This window comes from Hyla sarda, chromosome 3 (genome assembly GCF_029499605.1).
Source record: "Hyla sarda isolate aHylSar1 chromosome 3, aHylSar1.hap1, whole genome shotgun sequence".
Taxonomy (NCBI): domain Eukaryota; kingdom Metazoa; phylum Chordata; class Amphibia; order Anura; family Hylidae; genus Hyla; species Hyla sarda.
In genome coordinates, this window is record NC_079191.1 from 390,776,066 (window position 1) to 390,796,078 (window position 20,013).

The following is a 20,013-nucleotide window of genomic DNA, read 5'->3' on the forward strand; positions in this document are numbered from 1 at the left end:
AAGTTTAGTAGTTCTTTCCAGTGTGCCCACAATGCTCTCTGCTGCCCCCTATGTCACTGCCAGGAACTGTCCAGAGCAGGATAAGTTTGCTATGGGTATTACCTCCTAATCTGGACAGTTCCTGATATGGACAGAGGTGGCAGCAGAAAGCACTTTGGTCACACTGGAAAGAACCACACAACTTCCTCTGGAGCATACAACAGCTGATAAGTACTGGAAGGATTAAGATTTTTACATAGAAATAATTTACAAATCTGTTTAACTTTCTGGCACCAGTTGATTTGAAAAAAGTTGTTTTCCACCGAATTACCCCTTTAACCCACAATGCGTAAACACACTTTAAGATGTGTGATCACACTTTGTTTTCAAAACAAAACCAGAAATGGATCCGAAAACAAGAGAAGTTCCCTATCTTTCCCTATCTGCCCTCTATTTATTATTTCTTCCTGGCTTTTTTATTCAATATTTGCAACAAAAAAAACAAACAATGTGTGAACACAGCCTAAGCACTCCATGGGCCATGATAGGCCGTGTTCACACGGTGGAAATTCTATGCTTGGAATATCCGCACGGAATTTCCACTGCAGTGGGGTCCTGTTGAATTCAACGGGATTCTGCAGCTCTGTGCACATGGCGGAATTTCCGTGCCAGATGTTTCCAGCACAGAAATTCTTTTTACCGTGTCCGCACAAAATGCATAAGCGTCTATGAGAAGGTGCATTCCGAGCGGTCCTAGCATTGGCAGATTCTGCCGGAGTTCCGCACTGCACGGAATGTGTGTGAACGGGGGTGGAGCGGAGGGAGGGGTTAGAATAGTTAATAGGAATAGGCTTCATAGGAAAATAAAACTTACACCCTTGAATCCCATTAACCCCAATAACATAAATGATGGAAATGTAAAGTGTATGTTCACAAATGCCAGAAGCCTAGCAAATAAAATGGGGGAGCTTGAGGCCTTGATACTGGAGGAACATATTGATATAGTAGGGGTCACTGAGACATGGCTGGACTCCTCGCATGACTGGGCCGTTAATCTGCAGGGGTTTACATTGTTTCGCAAGGATAGAATGAACAGAAAAGGTGGTGGAGTCTGTATGTATGTAAGAAGTGGTATGAAAGTCAGTGTGAACGATGCCATAGTGTGTGATGATTCTGAGGATGTGGAATCACTGTGGGTAGAATTACAAAAGGAGGGAGATACTGAAAAAATAGTATTTGGGGTAATTTACAGACCCCCTAATATCACTGAAGAGATAGAAGGTCGGCTGTATACACAAATAGAGAGGGCCTCCCGGGCAGGTACAGTGGTAATAATGGGAGATTTTAACTATCCAGATATAGATTGGGGCCGGGGGCTGGCTAAAACTACAAAGGGGAGAAAATTCCTAAATTTATTGCAGGATAATTTTATGGGCCAGTTTGTGGAGGACCCAACAAGAAGTGATGCCTTGTTGGATCTGATCATTTCCAACAACGCAGAGCTGGTTGGTAATGTAACTGTGCGGGAAAACCTTGGTAATAGCGACCACAATATAGTTACTTTTGACTTAAAATGTAGAAAACAAAGACAGGCGGGGAAGGCAAAAACATATAACTTTAAAAAGGCAAATTTCCCTGGGCTGAGGGCTGCACTACAGGACATAGACTGGGGGGAGGTGTTCTCAAATACTGATACAGAAGGTAAATGGGACATCTTTAAATCAACTCTAAATAACTATACAGCTAAATATATACCAAAGGGGAACAAATATAAACGATTAAAACTAAATCCTACATGGCTGACAAATGAGGTTAAAAGAGCAATAAACAACAAAAAAATAGCTTTCAAAAAATACAAATCTGATGGGTCAGCTATAACATTTAAACAGTACAAAGAGCTTAATAAAATCTGTAAAAATGTAATAAAAACAGCAAAAAATCAAAATGAGAGACAGGTGGCCAAAGAAAGCAAAACTAATCCTAAATATTTTTTTTAGATATATAAATGCAAAAAAAAAAACAAGGACAGAGCATGTAGGACCCCTTAATAATGATAATGGGTGTTACGCCTAGCGCTCCGGGTCCCCGCTCCTCCCCGGAGTTCGCAGCGCCCCGGTCTGACCCGCTGACCGGGTGCGCTGCGATAATGTCCCTAGCCGGGATGCGATTCGCGATGCGAGACGCGCCCGCTCGCGATGCGCATCCCGACACACTTACCAGACTCTCTCCCCATCTGTGCTGTCCCGGCGCGCGCGGCCCCGCTCCCTAGGGCGCGCGCGCGCCGGTTCTTTGCGATTTAAAGGGCCGGTGCGCCACTGATTGGCGCATGGGTTTTAATTAGTATGTTCACCTGTGCACTTCCCTATATTACCTCACTTCCCCTGCACTTCCTTGCCGGATCTTGTTGCCAATGTGCCAGTGAAAGCGTTCCTTGTGTATCCCTAGCCAGTGTTCCAGACCTCAGACCTTAGTGGTCGCCCAGCAGTCGCAACAGATGATCCACCTCCTGCCAGCCGGCATCGTGACAGTAGATCCGGCCATGGATCCCGCTGAAGTTCCTCTGCCAGTTGTCGCCGACCTCACCACGGTGGTCGCCCAGCAGTCACAACAGATAGCGCAACAAGGCCACCAGCTGTCTCAACTGACTGTGATGCTACAGCAGCTTCTACCACAGCTTCAGCAACTATCTCCTCCGCCAGCTCCTGCACCTCCTCCGCAGCGAGTGGCCGCATCCAGCCTCCGTTTATCATTGCCGGACAAGTTTGATGGGGACTCTAAACTTTGCCGTGGTTTTCTCTCGCAATGTTCCCTGCATTTGGAGATGATGTCGGACCAATTTCCAACTGAAAGGTCAAAGGTGGCTTTCGTGGTCAGTCTTCTGTCTGGGAAAGCCCTGTCATGGGCAACACCGCTCCGGGACCTCAATGATCCTGTCACTGCCTCTGTACACTCTTTCTTCGCGGAGATTCGAAGTGTCTTCGAGGAACCAGCCCGACCCTCTTCTGCCGAGACTGCCCTGCTGAACCTGGTCCAGGGTAATTCTTCAGTACGCGAGTACGCCATCCAATTCCGTACTCTCGCCTCCGAATTGTCCTGGAATAACGAGGCCCTCTGCGCGACCTTCAAAAAAGGCCTATCCTGTAACATCAAAGATGTGCTGGCCGCACAAGAAATCCCTGCTAACCTGCATGAACTTATTCCTCTTGCCACCCGCATTGACATGCGTTTTTCCGAAAGACGTCAGGAGCTCCGCCAGGATATGGACTTTGTTCGCACGAGGCGGTTTCTCTCCCCGGCTCCTCTCTTCTCTGGTCCGCTGCAATCTGTTCCTGTGCCTTCCGTCGTGGAGGCTATGCAAGTAGACCGGTCTCGCCTGACACCCCAAGAGAGGACACGCCGCCGCAATGAGAACCTATAACTGTACTGTGCCGGTACCGAACACTTCTTGAAGGATTGTCCTATCCGACCTCCACGTCAGGAAAGACGCACTCCGATTCCGCACAAAGGTGAGACAGCTCTAGGTGTGAACTCTGCTTCTCCATGTCTTACTGTGCCTGTGCTGATTTCTTCTTCTAACTTCTCCTTCTCAGCTGTGGCCTTCTTGGATTCCGGATCTGCAGGAAATTTTATTTTGGCCTCTTTCGTTAACAGGTTCAACATCCCAGTGACCAGTCTCGCCAGACCCCTCTACATCGCCTCTGTTAATGGTGAAAGATTGGACTGTACCGTACGTTACCGCACAGAACCCCTCTTAATGTGCATTGGACCCCATCACGAAAAGATAGAATTTCTGGTACTTTCTAACTGCACCTCTGAAATTCTTCTTGGTCTACCTTGGCTGCAACGCCATTCCCCTACCCTGGACTGGACCACAGGGGAAATCAAGAACTGGGGTACTTCTTGCCACAAAAAATGCCTTATGTCTGCTCCCAGTCCTGCCAGTCAAAACCCTATGGCTCCTCCGATACCAGGTCTCCCCAAGGCCTATCTGGACTATGCTGATGTTTTTTGCAAAAAACAAGCAGAGACTTTGCCTCCTCACAGGCCCTATGACTGTCCTATTGATCTCCTCCCTGGTACTACTCCACCCCGGGGCAGAATCTATCCTCTGTCTGCTCCGGAAACACAAGCCATGACGGAGTACATCCAAGAGAATTTAAAAAGGGGATTTATCCGCAAGTCTTCCTCCCCTGCCGGAGCAGGGTTCCTCTTTGTCTCCAAAAAGGACGGTTCCTTACGACCATGCATTGATTACCGCGGTCTTAATAAAATCACTATAAAAAAACGCTATCCCCTGCCTCTTATCTCGGAACTCTTCGACCGCCTACGTGGCGCCAACATCTTAACCAAATTGGATTTAAGAGGTGCATATAATCTCATCCGCATCAGGGAAGGGGACGAGTGGAAGACCGCGTTTAACACCAGAGATGGACACTTTGAATATCTGGTTATGCCCTTTGGGCTTTGAAACGCCCCTGCCGTCTTCCAGGACTTTGTAAATAAAAATTTTCGTGATTTACTATATACCTGTGTTGTGGTCTACCTGGACGATATTTAGATTTTTTCTTCTAATCTAGAAGAACACCGCCGGCATGTCCGCATGGTTCTTCAGAGACTCCGGGATAATCAGTTATATGCCAAGATGGAGAAATGTCTCTTTGAATGCCAATCTCTTCCCTTCCTAGGATATTTAGTCTCTGGCCAGGGACTCCTAATGGACCCGGACAAACTATCAGCCGTGTTGGATTGGCCACGCCCCTCCGGACTCCGAGCTATCCAACGTTTCTTGGGGTTTGCCAATTACTACAGACAATTTATTCCACATTTTTCCACCATTGTGGCCCCAATTGTGGCCCTAACTAAGAAAAACGCCAACCCTAAGTCCTGGCCTCCTCAAGCGGAAGAGGCGTTCAACCATCTCAAAACTGCCTTTTCTTCTGCTCCCGTACTCTCCAGACCTGATCCATCTAAACCCTTCTCACTGGAGGTAGACGCCTCCTCGGTGGGAGCTGGAGCTGTACTCCTACAGAAAAATTCTTCCGGACATGGTGTTACTTGTGGTTTCTTTTATACTGGCCATAAAACTAGCCCTCAAAGAATGGAGGCACCTGCTGGAGGGGTCCAAATACCCAGTTATTATATACACTGATCACAAGAACCTCTCTTATCTTCAGTCTGCCCAACGGCTGAACCCTCGCCAGGCTAGGTGGTCGTTGTTCTTTGCCCGTTTTAACTTGGAAATTCATTTTCGCCCCGCTGACAAGAACATTAGGGCTGACGCCCTCTCTCGTTCCTCGGATGCCTCTGAAATGAAAGCCTCCCTGCAACACATTATTCCTCCTGACTGTCTGATCTCTGCTTCCCCAGCCTCCATCAGACAAACTCCTCCTGGAAAGACCTTCCTCCCTCCACGCCAGCGCCTCAGGATTCTCAGGTGGGGACACTCCTCACATTTCGCCGGCCATGCTAGCGTCAAAAAATCCGTCCAGCTCATCTCTCGTTTTTATTGGTGGCCTACTCTGGAAGCAGATGTTGCTGATTTTGTTCGGGCTTGTACAGTCTGTGCCCGGGACAAGACTCCTCGCCAGAAGCCTGCCGGTCTCCTTCATCCTCTGCCTGTTCCTGAGCTACCATGGTCTCAAATTGCTATGGACTTTATTACTGACTTACCTTTATCCCATGGCAACACAGTCATTTGGGTGGTCGTTGATCGTTTCTCCAAGATGGCACATTTTATCCCTCTTCCAGGTCTTCCTTCTGCGCCACAGTTGGCGAAACAATTTTTTGTGCACATTTTTCGCCTTCACGGGCTTCCTATGCATATCGTCTGTGATAGAGGCGTTCAATATGTGTCGAAATTCTGGAAGGCCCTCTGTAATCAGCTTAAAATCAAATTAAACTTTTCGTCTTCCTATCATCCCCAATCCAATGGGCAAGTGGAGAGAGTTAATCAGGTTCTTGGTGACTATTTGCAACATTTTGTTTCCTCCCGCCAGGATGACTGGGCCGATCTCCTACCATGGGCCGAATTCTCGTACAATTTCAAAGTCTCTGAGTCCTCCGCTAAATCCCCATTCTTTGTGGTGTACGGCCGTCACCCTCTTCCCCCCCCCTCCCCACTCCCACACCTTCTGGTTTGCCCGCTGTTGATGAGGTGACTCGGGACTTCTCCACCATCTTGAAAGAGACTCAAAAATCTCTCATACAGGCCTCATCCCGGATGAAGAAACATGCTGACAAAAAAAGAAGAATCCCTCCTGTCTTTTCTCCTGGAGACAAAGTGTGGCTCTCCGCCAAGTATATCCGCTTCCGTGTCCCCAGTTATAAACTGGGACCACGTTATCTTGGACCTTTTAAAATCAAATGCCAAATCAACCCTGTCTCCTACAAACTCCTTCTTCTTCCTTCTCTCCGTATTCCCAATGCTTTTCATGTCTCTCTCCTTAAACCACTTATCCTTAACCGCTTCTCTCCTAAGGTTGTCACTCCTACTCCTGTCTCCGGGTCCTCTGACATCTTCTCGGTTAAAGAAATTCTGGCATCCAAGACGGTCAGAGGTAAAAGATTTTTTCTTGTGGATTGGGAGAATTGCGGCCCGGAGGAGAGGTCGTGGGAACCCGAGGACAACATCCTTGACAAGGAACTTATATACAAATTTTCGGGTTCTAAAAAGAGGGGGAGACCCAAGGGGGGGGGGGTACTGTTACGCCGAGCGCTCCGGGTCCCCGCTCCTCCCCGGAGCGCTCACAGCGTTCTCCTGTTCGCAGCGCCCCGGTCTGACCCGCTGACCGGGTGCGCTGCGATAATGTCCCTAGCCGGGATGCGATTCGCGATGCGGGAAGCGCCCGCTCGCGATGCGCATCCCGACACGCTTACCAGACTCGCTCCCCGTCTGTGCTGTCCCGGCGCGCGTGGCCCTGCTCCCTAGGGGGCGCGCGCGCGCCGTTTCTTTGCGATTTAAAGGGCCGGTGCGCCACTGATTGGCGCATGGGTTTTAATTAGTATGTTCACCTGTGCACTTCCCTATATTACCTCACTTCCCCTGCACTTCCTTGCCGGATCTTGTTGCCAATGTGCCAGTGAAAGCGTTCCTTGTGTATCCCTAGCCAGTGTTCCAGACCTCTTGCCGTTGCCCCTGACTACGATCCTTGCTGCCTGCCCTGACCTTCTGCTACGTCCGACTCTGCTCTTGTCTAATCCCTTGTACCGCGCCTATCTCAGCAGTCAGTGAGGTTGAGCCGTTGCCGGTGGATACGACCTGGTTGCTACCGCCGCTGCAAGACCATCCCGCTTTGCGGCGGGCTCTGATGAAAACCAGTAGCAACTTAGAACCGGTCCACCGACACGGTCCACGCCAATCCCTCTCTGACACAGAGGATCCACCTCCAGCCTGCCGAATCCTGACAATGGGGAGGTTGTCACAGGCAATAAAGAGAAAGAAGAGCTACTGAATGGGTTCTTTAGTTCTGTATATACTATGGAAGAAGGAGGAGCTGACATTGGACAGGTCAGTGCTGGTAACACATCATGTAATGTACTGAACTGGCTTAATGTAGAGATGGTACAAGGTTAAGTAATTAAAATGTAAGCAAATCTCCAGGGCCAGATGGACTACACCCAAGAGTTCTTAGAGAACTAAGTTCAGTAATATCTGTACCCCTGTTCATGATATTTAGAGATTCTCTGGTGTCTGGTATTGTGCCAAGGGACTGGCGCAAGGCTAATGTGGTACCAATCTTCAAGAAGGGCTCTAGGTCTTCGCCAGGCAATTATAGACCGGTAAGTCTAACGTGCATTGTGGGTAAATTGTTTGAAGGACTTATAAGGGATTACATACAGTAATACATAGGGGATAATTGTATTATAAGTGATAGCCAGCATGGGTTTACTAAGGATAGAAGTTGTCAAACCAATCTAATTTGCTTTTATGAAGAGGTGAGTAGAAGCCTTGACAGAGGAATGGCTGTGGATATAGTGTTTCTGGATTTTGCTAAAGCATTTGATACTGTCCCTCACAGACGTCTGACAGGTAAGTTAAGGTCTTTGGGTTTGGAAACTTTAGTTTGTAACTGGATTGAACACTGGCTCATGGATCGTACCCAGAGAGTGGTGGTCAATGATTCGTACTCTGATTGGTCCCCGGTTATTAGTGGGTTACCCCAAGGTTCTGTACTGGGCCCGCTGCTGTTTAATTTATTTATCAATTATATAGAGGATGGCATTAACAGCTCTGTTTCTATCTTTGCAGATGACACCAAGCTTTGTAGCACGGTACAGTCTATAGAGGATGTGTATAGGTTACAAGAAGATTTGGATAGACTAAGGCTAGGTTCAGACTACGGAATCTCCGGGCAGAAAATTTCCTCCCGGAGATTCCGAGTTCCGCCTGCGCAGACTGAATTAGCTAGGACCGCGCGGACACTGCAGTCTCCTATAGACTGCTATGTGTTCCACTCGGATTTCCGCTTGAAGAAAGAGCAACCCCTTTCTTCAGGCGGAAATTTTCTAGCGGATTTTCCGCTTCACAAATTCCGAAGTGTGAATTTGTGAACGGAAAACCATTCACTACACTATACATTATAGTAAGCGGAATTTCTGCTGGAAATTTCAAAGCGTAAATTCCGGCGGAAATTCCGTAGTCTGAACCTAGCCTAAGTGTCTGGGCATCAACTTGGCAAATGAGGTTCAATGTGGATAAATGTAAAGTTATGCATCTGGGTACTAATAACCTGCATGCGTCGTATGTCTTAGGGGGGATTAAACTGGCAGAGTCACTGGTAGAGAAGGATCTGGGTGTACTTGCAGATCACAGACTACAGAATAGCATGCAATGTCAGGCTGCTGCTTCCAAAGCCGGCAGGATATTGTCATGTATAAAAAGAGGCATGGACTCGAGGGACAGGGACAGGGACATAATACTCCCCCTTTATAAAGCATTGGTACGGCCTCACCTGGAATATGCTGTTCAGTTTTGGGCACCAGTCCATAAAAGGGACACTGTGGAGCTGGAAAGGGTGCAGAGACGCGTGACTAAACTAATATGGGGCATGGAACATCTTAGCTATGAGGAGCGATTAAAAGAGTTACAATTGTTTAGTCTTGAGAAGAGACGTTTAAGGGGGGGATATGATAAACGTATATAAGTATATTAATGGCCCATACAAAAAATATGGAGAAAAACTGTTCCAGGTTAAACCCCCCCAAAGGACGAGGGGGCACTCCCTCCGTCTGGAGAAGAAAAGGTTTAGTCTCAAGGGGCGACACGCCTTCTTTACCGTGAGGACTGTGAACTTATGGAACAGTCTACCTCAGGAACTAGTCACAGCAGGAAAAATTAACAGCTTTAAAACAGGATTAAATACATTCATGGAACAAAATAACATCAATGCTTATGAAGAAATATAAAATCCCATCCCTTCCCCAATATCGCGCCACTCCCCTACCCCTTAATTCCCTGGTTGAACTTGATGGACGTATGTCTTTTTTCAACCGTACTAACTATGTAACTATGTTACGCGGCCATAGGATGCATCCAGACAGCATTGTATTATTTCCTTTTAATTGCAATAGTGGAATACAAAGCCAAGGAACATAGGGGGAGATTTATCAAAACCTGTGCAAAGGAAAAGTTGCTGAGTTGCCCATAGCAACCAATCAGCTCTCTTCTTTCATTGTGCAGAGGCCTTGTTAAAAATGAAAGCAGCGATCTGATTGGTTGCTATGGGCAACTCAGCACCTTTTCCTCTGGACAGGTTTTGATAAATCTCCCCCATTGTGATAAAAAAGAGAAGAATCCGTTTTTTCTTTGTGTCCATTTCTGTATGTGTGCTCTTAATTGCAATTAAAAACCTGAACGTCTGAACACACCCTGACTATCCAACTTATTGTTTGACTTCAAAAACTGTGTCACAGCAGCCTGTGTGAATGCACCGTTATGCACAACAGCAATGCATGCTGCTTATATTAGCTTCATAATTGTGACTTATCGCATGCAGAATTAATACCGTCAGGAAAAACACTCACGTGAAATGGAATAAAGTTGCTTCGCTTTTGCATTCAGGAGTGCATGGACATGCCTGTGTGCAGCTGTAGGGGCCTCTGTTGTATAACATGTCCCATTGGGAGTTGCATAAGCCTCTCCATTCATGACTTTCTACCCAATCAGAGGGCGGGGCTGTCCCTGCTGTCCCTGCTGTCCGCCCTTTTTACTGGCCCCTGATGTCTTTCCTGCTATTGTGTAAGTTGTATGTTGCTTAAATAAACGTGACATTTCCTATTATCTGCATAGTGTGGATTGGGGGAGAAAAGAGGGAACAGGAGACGCTAAAACAGTGAGTATGGAGAACATGATACGCTTCTCTGTGTGCATGCTATCTGTGCTTGGGCGTATGCAGAGTACAACTTTAACCGTTTGTGATATTTGTCTATCTGTATAGAGCTGTGGTCTTAAACTATGAGTCGGCATGACCCTCTAGATGTTGCAAAACTTCAACACCCAGCACTATATCTATCTATATAGAGCAGTGGTCTCAAACTGTGACCCTCCAGATGCTGCAAAACTTCAACTCCCAGCACTATCTATCTATCACTATCTACCTTTATAGAGCAGTGGTCCCAAACTGTGACCCTCCAGATGTTGCAAAACTTCAACTCCCAGCACTATCTATCCTCTATCTATCTATATAGAGCAGTGGTCTCAAACTGTGACCCTCCAGTTGCTGCAAAACTTCAACTCCCAGCGCTATCTAGCTATCTATCATTATCTATCTGTATAGAGCAGTGGTCTCAAACTGTGACCCTCCAGATGTTGCAACGCGTCAAGTCCCAGCACTATCTATCTATTGTGGTAGTGTGGCAAGGAAAGGGTGTATTTCCTTGGCTCACCCTGCAGAAGCTCTCACCTGCTTCTTAAGTAATGAGGCAGGAGGGAAGGTGTATATGAGATGGAGACTCAGTGTAATGGGGGCTCTTCCTAGGAGACAGCATGTGGGCTGTAAGGAGAGACAGAGGCAGCTGAGGAGTACACAGCCCGAGCTATGAGGGGCTCAAAGAGAGTGACATGAATTGTGAGTAGAAGGTTCCAGGGGACATATGTTTAACCGGCTGAGGGAAGCTCAGCGGTTGTTAGTCAGGACAAGCTGATCTGTTTAGTCAGTGACCAGACGGTCTAGGATTTGGTTTTGATCCTGCTTTTTTGTTTATTTCTTTCCCTGCAACCTGTCTAATAAAACTGGCAAGGTGCCAGATTTGCATTATAAGCATTTGTTTGCTGGTTTATTGAGAAGAAACACATCCTGTGGCGCAGTCCAGTACGATCCCAGAGCTAATCCCCAAGACGGATCGTCACACTATCTATACTGGAAGCAGGCACGGCAGCACTCCAAGGTAGTGATAAGTAGTGGCTTTTATTATCACCAAAGACATGTACAACAACGCCGTTTCGGCTTGCTCTCCAAGCCTTTATCAAGCAGTGTTAATTACAAAGTGAGCAGTATATATATGGTGGACATCATTACATCACATCCTGTGGGTGTCAACTAATTAGCATATGTACACAAAAAGATCACAGCAGTGGTACTCAAATCACACAATACCTCAGGAGTCCTACTTGCTGCGAAAGTACAGTGCAACACTTAGTCACAAATATACAGTGTAAAAAACTGTGTTTAGTGTATATAGTAATAATAAAAATAGAATCACATAATGTCCGCTCAGGTCAAGGGCACATCAGATCCCGTTGTACATACAGTCCAATTGAGGCCAAAACACCAGGGATATGAGAACAAGAATATAAACAAAGTAAAAAGATGAGATTGGCGTCCCCGCCGTGATACTTCCGGTGTTTGCGGTCAGTGACACTGCCTCTTTGCCCATGCGCTCAAACTCCGCTCAGAGCACTGAGCCATCTTGAGTATGGGCAGCCAGTATATCGGATCTTCTCTCTTGCTTTCTCTGACATGCGTATGTGTGAGTATTCTGGCGCCTGCGCACCGGCGTCATAGGGAATATCAACGCCATCTTAGCTGCTGGAATAACAAAGGTATACATAGTACACTGTGTATTATTGCAGTGAGGCCTCCCAGCGGATCTATTTGTGCCAGGCCTGTGGTGGAATGTCGGCCCATCCTTGGGGACAAATCTCCAGGTACATCACTTCCACCCGTAGTCCCTCCATTCCAGAGGGTCAGTAGCGGTGGGAGGGGCACAGGTCCCTGATTTGGACGCACACTAAATAGGACAGTATTCAGACCAGTTTTGTCTGTTCCAGCGTTATTCCAGCCGTTTGTGGATATTCACTGCACACTTTCTGTGAGGCAGCTGTATGACACGGAATATAGAAAAATAAAGCAAAAAAAGAGAAAGAGAAAAGTCAAGTAAATTAAAAAGGAAAGAATAAAGGGAAAAAAAAGCGGTAAATAAATAAACTAGAGTACAAAAAAAAGGATAGAAAGAGTTGGTGATGGCTCTTGTGTTCACTTTGTAGAGGGGGATCTTGTCCATTGCCTGATCTAATTCTAGAGGGGGACAAAGAAAAAAAGAGAAAAAATAAGTATTTATTATATCCAACATACATACAGATCAGAATGCTCGATAATATTTACATGCATCAGGCATTACATATACTCTGTGAGAATTTGAAGTCAACGTTAAGGCCTTTCGGTCTAAGGCTCTGGAGTTTAAAGATCCATGATAACTCCTTCTTTTTAAGGATGCTTTTTCGGTCTCCCCCTCTTTTCAGAGGTTGAACATGATCCACAAGCATACATCTAAGGTATTTTTCCCTGTGGCCGGCATCTGAAAAATGTTTTGGGACCGGAAGGTCTTGTTTTTTCTTGTGTATTGTGTATCGGTGCTGATTCATCCTTGTCCTAAAGTCAAGGGTGGTTTCTCCTACATACAACTTGTGGCACAGGCACCACAAAATGTATATAACGTAATCACTGTTACACGTCAAGTAAAACGGAATCTTATATCTCATCCCTGTATCTGGATGTTGAAAATACATTTTGTGGTGCCCGTACCACAAGTTGTATGTAGGAGAAACCACCCTTGACTTTAGGACAAGGATGAATCAGCACCGATACACAATACACAAGAAAAAACAAGACCTTCCGGTCCCAAAACATTTTTCAGATGCCGGCCACAGTGAAAAAGACCTTAGATGTATGCTTGTGGATCATGTTCAACCTCTGAAAAGAGGGGGAGACCGAAAAAGCATCCTTAAAAAGAAGGAGTTATCATGGATCTTTAAACCCCAGAGCCTTAGACCGAAAGGCCTTAACGTTGACTTCAAATTCTCACAGAGTATATGTAATGCCTGATGCATGTAAATATTATCGAGCATTCTGATCTGTATGTATGTTGGATATAATAAATACTTATTTTTTCTCTTTTTTTCTTTGTCCCCCTCTAGAATTAGATCAGGCAATGGACAAGATCCCCCTCTACAAAGTGAACACAAGAGCCATCACCAACTCTTTCTATCCTTTTTTTGTACTCTATTTATTTACCACTTTTTTTCCTTTATTCTTTACTTTTTATTTACTTGATTTTTCTCTTTCTCTTTTTTGCTTTATTTTTCTATATTCCGTGTCATACAGCTGCCTCACAGAAAGTGTGCAGTGAATATCCACAAACGGCTGGAATAACGCTGGAACAGACAACACTGGTCTGAATACTGTCCTATTTAGTGTGCGTCCAAATCCGGGACCTGTGCTCCTCCCACCGCTACTGACCCTCTGGAATGGAGGGACTACGGGTGGAAGTGATGTACCTGGAGGTTTGTCCCCAAGGATGGGCCGACATTCCACCACAGGCCTGGCACAAATAGATCCGCTGGGAGGCCTCACTGCAATAATACACAGTGTACTATGTATACCTTTGTTATTCCAGCAGCAAAGATGGCGTTGATATTCCCTATGACGCCGGTGCGCAGGCGCCAGAATACTCACACATGCGCATGTCAGAGAAAGCAAGAGAGAAGCTCCGATATACTGGCTGCCCATACTCAAGATGGCTCAGTGCTTTGAGCGGAGTTTGGGCGCATGGGCAAAGAGGCAGTGTCACTGACCGCAAACACCGGAAGTATCACGGCGGGGACGCCAATCTCATCTTTTTACTTTGTTTATATTCTTGTTCTCATATCCCTGGTGTTTTGGCCTCAATTGGACTGTATGTACAACGGGATCTGATGTGCCCTTGACCTGAGCGGACATTATGTGATTCTATTTTTATTCTTACTATATACACTAAACACAGTTTTTTACACTGTATATTTGTGACTAAGTGTTGCACTGTACTTTCGCAGCAAGTAGGACTCCTGAGGTATTGTGTGATTTGAGTACCACTGCTGTGATCTTTTTGTGTACATATGCTAATTAGTTGACACCCACAGGATGTGATGTAATGATGTCCACCATATATATACTGCTCACTTTGTAATTAACACTGCTTGATAAAGGCTTGGAGAGCAAGCCGAAACGGCATTGTTGTACATTTCTTTGGTGATAATAAAAGCCACTACTTATCACTACCTTGATGTGCTGCCGTGCCTGCTTCCAGTATACCAAGAAGGGACCTGTGACCACGGTCTAACCACAGCCTGCACCCACTTACAGCTTTAAGTGTGCCGCTCTATCTGCTTTGTTATCTATCTATCACTGTCTACCTGTATAGAGCAGTAGTCCCAAACTGTGACCCTCCAGATGTTTCAAAACTTCAACTCCCAGCACTATCTATATAGAGCAGTGGTCTCAAACTGTGACCCTCCAGTTGCTGCAAAACTTCAACTCCCAGCGCTATCTAGCTATCTATCATTATTTATCTGTATAGAGCAGTGGTCTCTAACTGTGCCCCTCCAGATGTTGCAAAACGTCAACTCCCAGCACTATATCTATCTATCTAGCTATCTATCATTATCTATCTGTATAGAGCAGTGGTCTCTAACTGTGACCCTCCAGATGTTGCAAAACGTCAACTCCCAGCACTATCTATCTATCTGTATAGAGCAGTGGTCTCAAACTGTGACCCTCCAGATGTTGCAAAACTTCAACTCCCAGCATGCCCAGACAGCCGCTGGCTGTCTGGGCATGCTGGGATTTGAAATTTTGCAACATCTGGAGGGCCACAGTGTGAGACCACTAGTATAGAGTGTACACAGCCCTATGAACCTCAATGCAAAAGTGTGTGATTTGATCCACAGTATTTCAGTCTTTTCCGCAGATAGTAGAAAATCTGTAGTAGATGTGGGTGGGGTATGTGCGTGATCACTGATACTGATATTAAAAGAGCTTGCTGCCGCTTTGTGCATCCATATACAGTGTATTATTCTAAAAGGATCGTGCTGCACTACAACTAATGTTAGTGCATTGGGTTGAGTTGGTTGGGACCGCACCATCGCAATAATTCCAGGATGGATTTCTTGTGACAGCAGGGTGGTGGCCCTATTTATATACACAATGCCAACATAGTGATGTTCTCCTTTGTAACCTGTGTCCCTGTCAAGGTTATGGTGTAACCCCAGCCTTAGGCATGTTGCCATGGTGTAATTCTCATGTGTATTCTGTGTGGATAAATGGATAAGTGACTTGTCGTGTCATAAACATGTCAGGAAGCCAGGGTGAAGAATTGCTCCACTGAATGGGACTAATCTATGTCTAAATACGCAGCCGAATTCTGAGGGTGTGTCTCTTAGGGTAAGTCCACACTGTGCCCTGGCCCTGTTATCTGTATTTATGTAGAAAAAAAAAAAATGTTGACAAATACTGGAGCAGCGGATCCCATTCACTTCTATGGCCGAACGGAGTCACCTAGTTACTACATTCGGGAAGTATCCGCTATTTACAGCGGTTCATAAAAACCGGGGCTTTTGTGCTTTTTTGGAATAGCCCATATGTCCAGAAAGGAGCCACCAATCAGATCGCTTCTTTCATTTCTCAGAGGCCTTTTCAAAAATGAAAGAGGTGATTTGATTGGTTGCTATGGGCAGCTCAGCAACTTTTCCTCTGGACAGGTTATGATAAACCTCCCCCCTAGGTGACTCTATACAGCCATAGAAATGAATGTGGTCCGCTGATCCAGTTAACAATATACGTCTGCATCCGGTTTTTGGTGCTATGCCGACGGATGCCATCAACGGTGTAAAGAACTCAAGAACATAGTGTGGATCTAGCCTTATAGGAATATGATCCATTGGTACTTGGTCTTTAGAAGTGTATCTACGAATTCCATTCATCTGAATTTCCTTAAAGGGGTACTTCGCCCCTAGACCTCTTATCCCCTATCCAAAGGATAGGGGATAAGATGTCAGATCGCCGGGGTCCCGCTGCTGGGGACCCCGGGGATCGCTGCTGCAGCACCCCGCTATCATTACTGCACGGAGCGAGATCGCTCTGCACGTAATGACGGGCAATACAGGGGCCGGAGCATCGTTACGTCAAGGCTCCGCCCCTCGTGACGTCACGGCCCGCCCCCGTCAATACAAGTCTATGAGAGGGGGCATGGCGTTGTCACGCCCCCTGCCATAGACTTTCATTAAGGGGAAGGGCCGTGATGTCATGAGGGGCGGAGCCATGACGTCACGCTGCTCCGGCCCCTGTATCGCCCGTCATTACGCACAGAGCGAACTCGCTCTGTGCAGTAATGATGGTGGGGTGACGCAGCAGTGATCCCCGGGGTCCCCAGCAGCGGGACCACGTCGATCTAACATCTTATCCCCTATCCTTTGGATAGGGGATAAGATGCCAGGGGCGGAGTACCCCTTTAAGGTGTACCTTTCATTCAAAAAAAACTTTTGACATGTCAAACATTTTGGTCGGTCAGGGTCTGAGTGCGGTGACCCCCACCAAGCAGAACAAGCGTGGAGAGCAGGACTATGAAGTCTATGAAGCAGCCAGACAAAGAACGTTGTGAGCTGGGAAAGAAAGCCCGCTACTGCACATTTATCCCACTCTGTCTCATGAGCAGCAGGGTTGTCAGCACTGAGACCCGACCGTCTAAACTTTTGACCTGTCTCTGTGACATAAAAAAAACTTGTGACAGGTACCCTTTAATACTTCTGCATCAGGATTTGCCAAAGTGTTGCCTAGAGACTCCTAAAACATGGCCTATGGGATCCTTAAGAAATGCTGCATTAGGTTGTAGAGCACATTTTAAAGTCTATGGCTGGGTTTACACACAGGGGAAGAATTTATTTTTGGTTTTACCTTGTTTTTGTGGTGTTTTGTTACACTCAGTTTGATGCAAATCTGCACCAGCACAGAAATGGCTTACAAAACTGTCTGTGGACAACAATTTTTGCCCTTTATGCGGTTTTCCACCAGACCTCAAACTGTGGTCGACTATGGTTTTAGGTGTGGTGGGAAAACTGCATACGGGGCAAAAATGAGCCGACTGGAGTCAGCGTTTCACTCCGGTTGGCTCATTGAAATGAATTACATATGGGCGGCATGCGGCACGGATACAGGAGCGCAAGGTTTTAGCTCCCCCAGCCGTATGCGGTCCCATATTGGTAAAAACGTGATGGTTGCCTTACTCTGGTTGCCCGTCTTTGTACCCTCTCCACTCCACTATATCTTTCTTGTACACTGGTGCCCAGTACTGTGTACACAGTATTCCATGTGTGGTCTGACTAATGATTATTTATTATTAGAATTATTTCCTTGTCATGGGCATCTATGCCCCTATTGGTGCATCCCATTATTTTATTTGCCTTGGCAGCAGCTGCCCAACACTGGTCACTACAGCTAAATTTACTATTAAAGGGGTATTCCGGGAATTTTTTTTATTTGACTATGCTACCGGGGCTGTAATTAGTGTAGTTCACAATATAGTGTCTGTATCTGTGTGTGACGGTTTTCTCACAATTGTTCTGTGATCTTCACCTCACTATTTCTTTTTACCAGGATACAAAATGACTGTTGTCTCGGATTTTTCCCAGCTTGCAATGCGGCCGAGACATGACTCACTAGTCAGCTGATGACAGGGAGCCTGTCTGCTTCAATGGGTGGAGGGATCAATCTGCAACTAATGCAACAGCTGTAGGCACCCTGATTGAAAACCACAGGTCTGCAGCTAATTTATGTTTCAATGGGTGGGGTGGCTGATGTGTGGGAAGGAGGAAAATAGAATTGTGGGATTTGTAGTAAAAAAAAAAGAACAGTCAAACAGGAAATACAAGTTCACAAAAAGTGAGCCACAGTGTTATGGTAATTTACCACAGTGCATGCAGTAATTTTTCCGCCACGATGTCCCGTCACTGTATAACGTCCGTAATGAATTACGGGCATATACGGGTGCAAACGGGCAGTTACAAAACCCCATAGGCTGCAATACGACTTAGTCGCGGCCGTCAGGGGTTTTGTAACGGCCTGTTTTCCCCGATATAGTGACGGAACTTCTGACGGAAGTTCCTAAACAGAACAATAATATAGTGTGAAAGTAGCCTAAGTCTCCCAAGTCCTTTTCTACTTCAGTCGTCAAAAGTGTTCGCCCATTTAATACATAATCCCAGCCGGGATTTTTCCTCCCCATGTGCATTTCCTTACATTTATCAGTGTTGAACCTCATCTGCCACTTCCCAGCCCAAACCTCCAACCTATCCAGATCCATTTGTAACAGTGCACTGTCTTCTATTGTGTTTACCGCTTTACAGAGTTTAGTATCATCTGCAAAGATTGCTACTTTACTATTCAACCCCTCTACAATGTCATTTATTAATATATTAAATAGAAGAGGGACCCAAGACAGAACCCTGTGGTACCCCACTAGTAACAGTCACCCAATCAGAATAAGTACCATTAATAACCACCCTCTGTTTCCTATCACTGAGCCAGTTACTTACCCACCTGCACACATTCTCCCCCAGCCTAATCCTTCTCATTTTATGCACCAATCTTTTATGTGTCACTGTATCAAATGCTTTGGACAAATCCAGATATATGACATCCAGCGATTCCCCTGGTCCAGTCTGGAGCTCATCCCCTCCTCAAAAAAGCTGATCAGGTTAGTTTGACAAGACCGATACCTCATAAATCCATGCTGATATGGGGTCATACATTTATTTTTATCAAGATACTCCAAAATAGCATCTCTTAGAAAACCCTCAAACAATTTACATACAACAAAGGGTAAACTAACAGGCCTATAATTTCCGGGGTCACCTTTGCCATGCACCAGTCCTGGGGAACAGTCCCTGTCACTACAGAGTCCCTGAATATTAAAAATAGGGGTCTGTCTATTACATTACTTAATTCCTTTAGAACAAGGGAGTGAATGCCATCTGTACCTGGTGATTTGTCTGTTTAGATTTTTTTTCCGTAGGCGGCACTGTGCTTCTTCCTGGGTTAGACAGGTGACCTGTACTGGGGAGTTTACCTTATCTCGCTGTATTTCACCTGGCATTTCATTTTCCGTGGTGAATACATTGGAGAAGAATTTGTTTCATATATTTGCTTTTTCCTGATCCCCCTTTATCATTTCTTCTTTATCGTTTTTTAACCCCTTAAGAACTGACAATTTGATTTTTACGTTTTTTCCTCCTCACCTTCAAAACAATCATAACTCTTTTATATTTTCATCCACAGACTAGTATGAGGACTTGTTTTTTGCGCAACCAGTTGTCCGTTGTAATGCCATCACTCACTTTACCATAAAATATATGGCGCAACCAACAAAATACTATTTGTGTGGGGAAATTAAAAAGAAAAATTTAGCAAATTTTGGAAGGTTTCGTTTTCACGACGTACAATTTACGGTAAAAATGACATGAGTTCTTTATTCTTTGGGTCAATACAATTAAAATGATACCCATGATAATATACTTTTCTATTACTGTTGCGCTTAAAAAAAATCGCAAACTGTTTAACCAAATTAGTACGTCTAAAATCCCCCTATTGTACTTTTTATTGATACCATATTTGCTTATATAAAACTTTTAATAGTTTTTTTATAAATTTCTTTTTGGAATAAAGTGTTATAAAAAGCAGCTATTTTGGACTTTTTCTTTTACGTTCACGCTCTTCACCGTACGGTATC

The 20,013-nt window shown here is 45.5% G+C and overlaps 1 protein-coding gene across 4 annotated transcripts in view; it reads left to right on the top strand.

The window, feature by feature from the left end:
* LOC130362877 (uncharacterized) overlaps positions 1–20,013 on the top strand; it is a 45,356-nt gene that overhangs the window by 1,031 nt on the left and 24,312 nt on the right. The window contains exon 1 of one of the 4 annotated variants that reach the window (XM_056567974.1): positions 10,183–10,216. The exons of 1 other annotated variant lie outside the window; for it this stretch is intronic. The gene's annotated coding sequence lies outside the window, so the exon portion shown is untranslated. Of the gene's footprint in view, positions 1–10,182; positions 10,311–15,593; positions 15,675–20,013 lie in introns of those variants that run through there. 2 more of the 4 variants (XM_056567972.1, XM_056567975.1) reach the window with 2 other exon arrangements.